Genomic DNA, 12,234 nt, shown 5'->3' on the forward strand with positions numbered 1-12,234 from the left:
CTAAAACTGATTGTGATACGTCGCCCTGAGCAGTTTTGGTGATTAGTACTGCCGTACTGAGACACGCGACCAGATGGCTGTTAAAAACTTGTTAGTTCAGTGCTGCTGTACCTTAATTCCCACAAGATGTCTGCCTGGTCGTGCGGTTAGCGCGCTGGACTGTCGTTCGGATTTATCGACGGTCGAGGGTTCAAACCCTGCCCGCTGCCATCCCCCGTCGTCCTGCGGGAGGTTTGGACTAGGAAGTAAACTATCTTCAACTCTGAAGGAACATCCGAAACATGTAAAACATTTTACAAAACAAACATTTTACAAGAACTTGTAAAGTACAAATGACATAGGTACCTATCTCAGGCCTATCTAAAGGACAGTTGATATAAAACTAAACTGTTTGTATGATAAGGTGAACGAGAAGGTCAAGTGGCCAGCACAACAACTAGTCACCTTTACTTTCCCAATATCAGGTAGCCATCAGAGTTAGGTAGTCCTAAAAACCCCTCCAAGACTTCACCGGGACCCAACGCTTCCCTCGGTCCGGAGGCCGGAGTGTTATCTTATCTTATTATTCTTAGTGTTTAAACACTCATGCAAACACAACACCAAGATGACTAGTGTTTTGAGGATGTGAAGTCTTTTACCAGCTGCTATGCTTTTTTTACTGGTTTTTTTTTTCAGTCCGTCGTCCATATTTCGGCCTTGTTTCTCCCACTATCTAATGTGATATTGCCTGTCTGTCTTGTAGTTAATTGATGCCTGTCTGATTACGCCAAATTACGCTGGAGATGTCTGGGTTTTTCTTGTGCGGGTGTATTTCAATGCAATTAACAAACAAGCAAACAGACAACATCTAATTTTAACATGTAAGGAGACGAGTCCAAACGCCGCTGAACAGTTCAAATGAAAGGTTTAATCCAATAAAAGGGCCACAGTCGATGTCTCTGTCAAAAAATACGCCCTACCCTTATGAAATCCTATCACCAACTGAGTTTCTGTCTCAAAGTAGCCTCTAACTTAAGTCATAGCGTCACTAGTCGCGTTCAAAATCCGTCCATTATGGTGCGTCTCTACATAAACTAATAATACTAAGTGTCTAACACTAAACAGGAAAGAAGCGAACAAAAATAAGTATAAGAACTATTGACTTAAATTATTTCTATAAGGAAGGAAAGAATGAGTTAATAATGTGTGTGTGTATTTATTGTGTGTGTGTGTGTTTTTTAACTGATTTCTGTGTGGGCCCCTACCCTCTGCTAGCGTTCTCTATGGCAATGTCTCCCAAACTGTGTTCCGCGTAACCCTAGTGTTCCGCCCTAAATAGGTGTCGTCCCACGAACTACTGAAATAATTAACTAGTTGGCCACCACGTGAATTAAGCTCTCTAAAACAAATAAGCAAAGTGTTCCGCTAAATACTCAGAATGTGCGAAGTGTTCCGCTAAATACTCAAAATGTGCGAAGTGTTCCGTTAAGGAAAAGGTTTAGGAAAAACTTCTCTATGGTATTGTACATCTCTTGGGATCAGGGCCGGTCCTACAGATTAGAGGGCCCTATGCGAAACGGATTGCGCAGGGGCATATCTGGGTAGGGATAAGGATAATATGTGAAAATTGTAAGATTTTGTATTAGAAAATACATTCGTCTTTGCATTTTATTTATATTTTACTAAGTACAAAATCACGGTCACATTAACTTTACGAGCCATCTACAGTAGATAGTAGTATTCCAACAAAAAGCCGATAAACATTCAGATCTGCCTTTTAGATTTACCATTCGACTAGCAAAATAATCGCTTTTGATTTTTTTTCAAGAGGTCGAGATAGATTTAGATCTATATTTGTATGCCAGTGACTATTAAGGTAAATTAACTTCCTATTACGTTTAAAATTCGCCTTATTGTTAATTTTGTATTCGATAAATGCTGAGAAAACCGGTTTTGTTTTTATCGCGAGTAGGATTGGCGTTTTCCATATTGAATGACAACCCGAAATGACAATTTTGTCTATTTTTAGAAGATTAGTATGAGTTTTCAGAAGATTTTAATAATTTCAGAAGATTTTCATTACTTTTTCGTATATTTGCAATTTCAAGAGATTTCCCGGCCGCGGTAACCCTTTAATAATAAGTTAAAATGGTTTAATTTAATAATTTACACCTAGCGCGGGGCCTACAAAAGTGTGAAGCCCACGAGCGTATAAGTTGCAGTGGCCTAAGGCCGACCCTGCATGGGATAATATCTTCCCTTAGCAACGTATCATATGACTAAAGTGGCCAATCCTTGATACACAGCTTCTGGACATCTGTAGGTTCCAGACACCCGCAACATTTTCACCTGTCTTTCTACTTCCCGTGTGTTGAATGTGAGGTTAATTAATCTAAAACCTGGATATATTTATGAATCAACTAGAATAGTTTTCAAATTTGATATAATTTCCATTATTCTTTTTCCTTTGCATAATTTGCTAAAATGTTTTTATTTTTGAAATGAGGATGCCCCCATTGAGATCAAGGCCCCCATTGGGATTGAGGCCCCCATTAAGACTAAAGTCCCATTAAGACCGTGGCCTCCACTAAAGCCGAGCCTTTATTAAGGCTGAGGTCCTGCGCGGTTGCACTGTCTTGCATTATTGTAAATCCAAATCCACGTATGTGTGCTGAGATTGTGTGTGTGTGTGTGTGTGTGTGTTTGTGTGTGTGTGTGTTTGTGTGTGTGTGTGTGCGTGTGTGCGTTTTCTCTCTTCTTCTTCTCTACTTCTCAAGACTAAATAGCTCTGCACTTTTAATTCAATTCATTTGAATCAAACAAGAAACTTCATTCAGATGTTAAATTTTTTATTTTTTTTACACTTTTCTTTTGTTTGGCATCCATTTTGTACTCGATAAATGGGCTTTAAAAGAATAGACTTGCCCTCCCCCCCCCCCCCGGGGCCTCTCTACCCCCCCCCCCCCTCACTGGTCCAGCCAGTTCAGTTGATTCCCTCTAGTCTATTGTCTAACAGTTCGGTGGGACGGCGAATGGATTCAATCAATGATAAATCACTCTGACTTCACAGAAAAGTTTGAACAAAACAAATCTGATCTGTGATTCGATCAATAGTTTGAGTTTCACTTCTTCATCATGTGCCTTTTTTCCGATTCTGTTTTTCCCATTTTTTAATTTCAGTTAACGGTCATTTTCGTTTTAGTTAACGAATTTTTCTTCTTCTTCGTTCTCATTGTTATGTTGGAGTGTTCAGATGACTAGACCAATACATGAGATGAACTGCGCAGTGGTTTCCAAATCAGGGAGCTCTCCATATAGTTTTCTTTCTATTGGGGTGTTTTGGGGCCAGTGTCTTGTACGGGCCTCTTGGTAAAGAGAGCAGTTTTAGAGGACGTGGTCGGCATTCTCTGGTGATACTCCACATGGGCAGATTTCACTGGTTCCAATTTTGAGCTTCCGGTACATGTGTTGTCGCATTCTGTTGTGTCCGGTCCTGAGTCGAAGGATTAGACGTTGGTCTTGTCGGGATAGCTTATCTTCTTCTTCTTCTTCTTCTAGCCAACTTTATTGCTCTTTTCCAGCCTACACTAAATGTCGGGATAGCTTATAGAAGGCATCATCTTTCTTGTGATTTGGATGAGAGCTCGTCCATTGGTCATTTATTTTATTTACAATTAGTTTCTTCATTTCTTCCGCATAGAGTGCAGTGATCAATGGACCTCATTCACCAATCGTAAACTATGATGACACTGATCAGTCTGGTAAAAAAGTTCATGACCTGTGCAATTCTACTAACCTTTTTCTTTTGCAAAGTAAACACTCTCCTCCTACTCTCTACTCTCCTCCTACTCTCTACTCTCCTCTTCTCTCTACTCTCCTCCTACTCTCTACTCTCCTCCTACTCCTGCCAAGTCGTTGGTTTTCCTAGCTGATTCAGACAACTCATTCCAATAGCACTAGAGTAGAAGAATCACTTGTACCAATTTGTCCTTGCATATGGAATAAGAAATGAAGTCTAAATAAGTTAAGACTATGTGGTCTGTTGCAACTTTATGGGGATCAAGTTTCAGGCTTTAAATGTACTAAAAACAACCGCAAACTATAAACAAAGGCAGATAAATCAAAGTAAAGCAACAAAAATAAAGGTTGGATAACTCGCAAACAAAACAGAAAACCCATCAACAACTCACATAATTGAATGACACCGAGCGAACTTTGAACCGCGATAATTTGTTTATTTGGCACAGCCTTTAAAACATATCGATTTGTTAATTAGGATGAGCTCAGCCTTTCTTTGACCTGTTGTAATTGTAAGCTAGAGTATCCTCCCTTTTCTAACCAAATATCTGGTCTACAACATTAATAATTGATGAATATCAGATTACAGTCGCGACGTGGATTTCTCCTAGATGTATTTCTTAGCGAAATTTTTAGAAATTTATGAGTACACTTCCCTTTACAAGATAATAAATTTATAGTTTGTTTTTTTTTTATTTGGAGGATATTTATTTCTGAGTTCAAGTGTACTAGATTTGAAAGTTTAGAAGTGATTTGTGTGTGTGTGTGTGTGTCTAAATACAAAATAAAAGCTAAAAGAAAATTTGTAAAAATACTTTATAAAAAAACAAAGCTTAGCTCTGCATGTATTTTAGCGTATGTGAACTGTCCTTGCGTGTTCTCGGCGACTTTCCAGTTGTCTTCCTAGACATTTCAATTTGGCTATGTAGTTAGGGTCTGCTCTTAATTTTATACTGGGATCTGAAATTATCCATCAGTAAAGAAAAAAAGGGGAGGCGCGGTGGCTTAGCGGTAAAGCGCTTGGCTTCCGAACCGGGGGGTCAGGGTTCAAATCCAGGTGAAGACTGTGATTTTTAATTTCGGGATCACCTTGCGCCTCTGAGTCCACCCAGCTGTAATGGGTAGCTGACATTAGTTGGGTAAAAGTAAAGACGGTTGGTCGTTGTGCTGGCCACATGACACCCTCGTTGACCTTTACATCATCTGCCCTATAAACCGCAAGGACTAAAATGGAAACTGTACCCTATTTTAAATTCTAGCTTTAGCGTTGTTTCTCTGGGAATATGTGCATAAATACATATATGTCTGAAAAAGTAACTAAAATCACAATTGACTTAGTGAATAATTGAAAGTTAGATTGACTGAGAAAAAGAATTTTTTTTTAATTAAAAAAAAAACATATTTTAGAAAAGGAACTACACAATTATTGATATATCTCATAATACTGTCAAATGTATCTCCCCTTTTCTATACAAACCAAAATTAATTTATTATCACTAATTAATTAACTAATTGGGGGTGCGGTGGCTGAGTGGTTAAGCTCTTGGCTTCCGAACCTGGGGTCCTGGGTTCGAATCTCGGTGAAGACTGGGCTTTTCAGTTTGGGGTTTTAGGGCGCCCTTGAGTTCACCCAACTCTAATGCGTACCTGACTTTAGTTGGGGGAAAGTAAAGGTGGTTTGTCGTTGTGCTGGCCACATAACACCCTCCTCTTTAACTTTTATCCAAAGAAACTGATGACCTTAACATCATCTGCCCCATAGATTGCACGATCTGAAAGGGGAAACTTTTTTTGTTTAATTAACTAATTGGTTAATTTTTTTTATTGATTCATGTGTTGTCATGGACGATGAATAACTGTGCAAAGTTTCAAGTTAATCCGAGAATGGGAAGTGGGAGAAATAACGTGAGCAAGATTGGTCCCAGACAGACAAAAAAGACAGACAGCTGTTCAAAGTTGTCCAAAAGAAAAAAAAAGTAAATGGGGTCGAAAGTTATAATCCGAGAAAAGGGGGGGGGGGCTATACCGGTTGTTCTTTCTAGCGCACATTATGACACCGCAAGAAGAAATACAGGCATCGGTCAAGATGTACAAACAAGTCAGTGACCGGCCAATGGTGAACGCCGAGGTTTTTGGAAGAGAAGTGTTGAGATGGCAAGAGACATAACAAGACACATAACAAGACACAGCGGCAGACGAAAACCTGGCATTACGCAACAAGCATCTGAAAATACGGATTAAACAGGAGAGGGGTGAGGGCCAGCTGATGTCGACTAGATTGCAGTGTTGGTTGGTAAGAATTTGCTAGACTCTTATTACACACCGTTTCTTTGTAGCCAATCGTATCCGGGACACTCTATACCAGCGGTTCTCAACCTTTTAAATTCGGTGACCCCCTTTTACAATCCCCCAATCTGCCGCGACCCCCACTCACTCACACACACACAGCAATAGAAGAATTGACAAAAACAATCCATATTTTCGATGGTATTAGGCGACCCCTGGCAAATCGTCAATCGACCCCCAAGGGGGTCGCGACCCACAGTTTGAGAACCCCTGCTCTATACGCCCTTAGTGCAAAAGACTCGTTTGACCTTTAACCTTTTATCCCCCTAGTAGCGTAGACCGTAGTAGTTCCTGGTGAACACGTCACATGACATCCATGGACTTACACCATACTTACGTTGGTTGGTCATTTCACTATTTTGGGATCTCGGTAGTTTTATCCTGGATCTGATTTAGTCTTGATATGTTTGACAAATGTTTTGTTTGTAAATGTTTTGTTTGTAAATGTTTTGTTTGTAGAATGTTTTGTTTGTAAAATATTTTGTTTGTCAAATGTTTTGTTTGTAAATGTTTTGTTTGTAAATGTTTTGTTTGTAAATGTTTTGTTTGTAAATGTTTTGTTTGTAAATGTTTTGTTTGTAAATGTTTTGTTTGTAAATGTTTTGTTTGTAAAATGTTTTGTTTGTCAAATGTTTTGTTTGTAAATGTTTTGTTTGTAAAATGTTTTGTTTGTAAATGTTTTGTTTGTAAAATGTTTTGTTTGTAAATGTTTTGTTTGTAAAATGTTTTGTTTGTAAAATGATATGTTTGTAAATGTTTTGTTTGTAAAATGATATGTTTGTAAATGTTTTGTTTGTAAAATGTTTTGTTTGTAAATGTTTTGTTTGTAAATTTTTTGTTTGTCAAATGTTTTGTTTGTAAATGTTTTGTTTGTAAATGTTTTGTTTGTAAATGTTTTGTTTGTAAATGTTTTGTTTGTCAAATGTTTTGTTTGTAAATGTTTTGTTTGTAAAATGTTTTCCATGTTTCGGATGTTCCTTCAGAGTGGAAGATAGTTTACTTTCTAGTCCAAACCTCCCACAGGACGACGGGGGATGGGAGCAGGCAGGGTTTGAACCAACGATGTCCGAACGACAGTCCAGTGCGCAAACCGCACGACCAGACAGCCCAAATCTAATTGAGATTCGGGGCCACTGGTAATCAACATAAGGCCATTCGTCTTTTCCTCTTTCTTCAAAATCATTGGCCGACCATGAGGACTGGGTCTCAGTTCTCTGTAACCATGCTTTATCGAAACATGAACGTCAAATTGAAACCCTAGCTGGAAGTTGAACAAATATTCGTGTCATTTTAATGGACCTCATCCACCAATCGAAAACAAACATTTAGCCACGTGGGTTCTCTATTTCTTCTATACAAATTACGTAATTCATAAAGGTTGTCACGTGATACATTTTTTTCCATTGTTTTATCAATACTATCACGTGGCTAAATGTTTGTTTAAGATTGGTGAATGAGGTTCATTCTGAAACGTGAATTGAAAACTTGTTTTTTTTTTATCTTGTTGATTTAGTCGGTCTTTTATTTTAATCTCAGTAGAGTGTCCGTGTTTAGCATACTTAGTTCAGATTAACTCTACTAACAAAGGATTTAACTCTAGTCTACTTTTTCTACATCATGGATTTGTTCAGTCTGGTATTCAAAACAAACACCCAAGGACTAGACTTGTATAAACTTACTTAGTACAAATGTCATACCAAGAAAAACCCAGACGATGTAAATTAAAAAGTTGAAGTTAAAAAGACAAATCTTGGTGAACTTAACGAAACAAACTAGGTATTCCGCGACACGTTCTTGCGATTCTCGCATCTTTGAGGGCGGGTATGGACGCTACTAGTGATCGATCGCCTACTGAAAAGGGGGGGATACCCTGGCCCGCTAACGATCTTTCTGCCAATCCGACTTCCCGATGCACAAGTTGCTCAGAGGATTTGGTTTAATGAGGGCCGGACAGCTTGGTGGAGGCTACTCAGCATGAATAAATGACTCGGCACAGGCCAGTGTACAGTAGTTGAGAAAGATTGGTTTCTTCCGCGAGCCCTAAAACAAATATGTTAATGTTTGCATTTCTTAGGTCGACCTTTTTCTTTCGGTAGTGATGGCGATAGTTCCTTTTATCTGTTTGTTTAATTTTTTTTTTTTGTATAGTTTTATTCATTTCCTTTTTGTTTTCAGTTTTTTGTTCTGGACTTTTAAAAAATACGAGAAAAATATGTGGAAGAAAAGAGAGAAAGGGGAAATGGCTTATAAGATTGTGCAGATTTATAGTTTCATAAATGGACACAGAGAGTGTGCTGGTACCCATTGATTAAGAGTTTGTTGTTGTTTTTTTGTTGTTGTTGTTGTTGTTGATTGAAATGATTAGGATGATTAAAACGACTGAGTGACCAAATGATTGAAGTGACCAAATGATTGAAGTGACCAAATGATTGAAGTGACCAAATGATTTAAGTGACCAAATGATTGAAGTGACTGAGATGTTTGAAGTGACTGAGATGATTGAAGTGACCAAATGATTGAAGTGACCAAATGATTGAAGTGACCAAAATGATTGAAGTGACCAAATGATTGAATGGACTGAGATGATTGAAGTGACCAAATGATTGAAGTGACTAAATGATTGAAGTGACCAAATGATTGAAGTGACCAACTGATTGAAGTGACCAAATGATTGAAGTGACCAAATGATTGAAGTGACCAAATGATTGAAGTGACCAAATGATTGAAGTGACTGAGATGATTGAAGTGACCAAATGATTGAAGTGACCAAATGATTGAATGGACTGAGATGATTGAAGTGACCAAATGATTGAAGTGACCAAATGATTGAAGTGACCAAATGATTGAAGTGACCAAATGATTGGATGGACTGAGATGATTGAATGGACTGAGATGATTGAAGTGACCAAATGATTGAAGTGACCAAATGATTGAAGTGACCAAATGATTGAAGTGACCAAATAATTGAATGGACTGAGATGATTGAAGTGACCAAATGATTGAATGGACTGAGATGATTGATACTGAAATTTTAAAAGATAATTAGATGAATAACAAAAAATGGGAATCAAATGGAATCTTTCCACCGAGAAAAAAATGTCAATTATTTAGAGTTACAACAAAAAACTACAAATCTTATTCAATGCAAATCAGTTACACAGACTAAAAAGTCAAACTATCTGGGTGTTTAATAAATAAAATGTCATCATAGTTTTATCTTGAAAAAAAAATATTTTAAAGCTCATATAGTTTTGTGGATGTATTTAAATGAAATTTTACAAATAAAAAAATGAAATGCTATTCAACTCTTTTCAAGTACACGTTCTCTGATTATTTTTATTTGGGACCCGTCAACAAAGCATAAAGAAAGTAGAATTGATACAAATTTAGAACCGTGAAACTATAACAAACAAATATTCACATTGGACTAAAGTAACATTATTAGTAACATTATTACATATAAAAACATTTAAGGATAGAAAACTGAATGTAAAGTAGCAATAGTCAATAAAAGACTGAGCCATAATCTACAAATGCAAACATAAAACCTTTTTTTGACTTCCAAAAAGAAGATTACTACGCCCTGTTCAGAAATACCCAGAAAAACACAAAGATAAAGGCACCAGATGCTAGGACAAATCTGTACAAATGCTCCTTATTCACTAGTGCTATTAGAGCATGGAATGGGCTGCCTGAGTCAGCCAGGAAAACCAACGACTTGGCAGAATTTAAGTTTTACACATATAGGAATGCATAAGTTGAATTAATCTCCCCTTTCGAAGTAACGTCTGTAATTTATAAGAGAAAGAATTGAACTTGACGCGTAGGACGCAATCATCTTCTTTTTTGAAGTAACGTCTGTATTATATAAGATAAGATAGTTGTGATAATGGATAGGGTTAAGATGGTGAATTTTTGTAAAAAAAAAATAAAAAATTAAAGTTTGCTGGGGGAAAAAAGGAATATAAATAGCATAATAGCATAGCTATAAATAGAATACCAACATTTCACTACCCCCCCCCCATTTTATTTTTTTACACTTGACCTTTGCCCTAAATCAGACACCTGTTTGTCATCAAGGTTTCAATAAAAGCTCACTCGACCTTCAAGCCCAGAGATCAGTAGAGTTGTTGTTCCTTAGTTAGTACTTTATGACGTCACATATTGACCTAGTTCAACTTCAGGACGCACAAACAACATTTGACAGACCATTGTTTTGTTCTTTCAATGTTCTAGTTTTGTTCTTTTGATGTTCTAGTTTGGTTCTTTTTCGTTCGAGTTTTGTTTTTGTTTTTTGAGCATGGCCACTCTGACCACTCTCAGCTGGCCACTCTCATTTACTGGGGGCCCTACGTTCTGTCATGCTGGTCACTCTCATTTACTGGGGGCCCTACGTTATATCATGCTGGTCACTCTCATTTGCTGGGGGCCCTACGTTCAATCATGCTGGTCACTCTCGTTTGCTGGGGGCCCTACGTTCTATCATGCTGGTCACTCTCATTTGCTGGGGGCCCTACGTTCAATCATGCTGGCCACTCTCATTTGCTGGGGGCCCTACGTTCTATCATGCTGGCCACTCTCATTTGCTGGGGGCCCTACGTTCTATCATGCTGGTCACTCTCATTTGCTGGGGGCCCTACGTTCTATCATGCTGGTCACTCTAATTTGCTGGGGGCCCTACGTTCTATCATGCTGGTCACTCTCATTTGCTGGGGGCCCTACGTTCTATCATGCTGGTCACTCTCATTTGCTGGGGGCCCTACGTTCTATCATGCTGGCCACTCTCATTTGCTGGGGGCCCTACGTTCAATCATGCTGGCCACTCTCATTTGCTGGGAGCCCTACGTTCTATCATGCTGGCCACTCTCATTTGCTGGGGGCCCTACGTTCTATCATGCTGGCCACTCTCATTTGCTGGGGGCCCTACGTTCTATCATGCTGGCCACTCTCATTTGCTGGGGGCCCTACGTTCTATCATGCTGGCCACTCTTATTTACAGGGGGCCCTACGTTCTATCATGCTGGCCACTCTCATTTGCTGGGGGCCCTACGTTCAATCATGCTGGCCACTCTCATTTGCTGGGGGCCCTACGTTCTATCATGCTGGCCACTCTCATTTGCTGGGGGCCCTACGTTCTATCATGCTGGCCACTCTCATTTGCTGGGGGCCCTACGTTCTATCATGCTGGCCACTCTCATTTGCTGGGGGCCCTACGTTCTATCATGCTGGCCACTCTCATTTGCTGGGGGCCCTACGTTCTATCATGCTGGCCACTCTCATTTGCTGGGGGCCCTTCGTTCTATCATGCTGGCCACTCTCATTTGCTGGGGGCCCTACGTTCTATCATGCTGGCCACTCTCATTTACTGGGGGCCCTACGTTCTATCATGCTGGCCACTCTCATTTACTGGGGGCCCTACGTTCAATCATGCTGGCCACTCTCATTTGCTGGGGGCCCTACGTTCTATCATGCTGACCACTCTCATTTGCTGGGGGCCCTACGTTCTATCATGCTGACCACTCTCATTTGCTGGGGGCCCTACGTTCTATCATGCTGACCACTCTCATTTGCTGGGGGCCCTACGTTCTATCATGCTGGCCACTCTCATTTGCTGGGGGCCCTACGTTCTATCATGCTGGCCACTCTCATTTGCTGGGGGCCCTACGTTCTATCATGCTGGCCACTCTCATTTGCTGGGGGCCCTACGTTCTATCATGCTGACCACTCTCATTTGCTGGGGGCCCTACGTTCTATCATGCTGGTCACTCTCATTTGCTGGGGGCCCTACGTTCTATCATGCTGGCCCCTCTCATTTGCTGGGGCCCTACGTTCTATTATGCTGGCCACTCTCATTTGCTGGGGGCCCTACGTTCTATCATGCTGGCCACTCTCATTTGCTGGGGGCCCTACGTTCTATCATGCTGGCCACTCTCATTTGCTGGGGGCCCTACGTTCTATCATGCTGGCCACTCTCATTTGCTGGGGGCCCTACGTTCTATCATGCTGGCCACTCTCATTTGCTGGGGGCCCTACGTTCTATCATGCTGGTCACTCTCATTTGCTGGGGGCCCTACGTTCTATCATGCTGGCCACTCTCATTTGCTGGGGGCC

The sequence above is a fragment of the Biomphalaria glabrata genome, chromosome 7 (genome assembly GCF_947242115.1).
Source record: "Biomphalaria glabrata chromosome 7, xgBioGlab47.1, whole genome shotgun sequence".
NCBI classification, from domain to species: domain Eukaryota; kingdom Metazoa; phylum Mollusca; class Gastropoda; family Planorbidae; genus Biomphalaria; species Biomphalaria glabrata.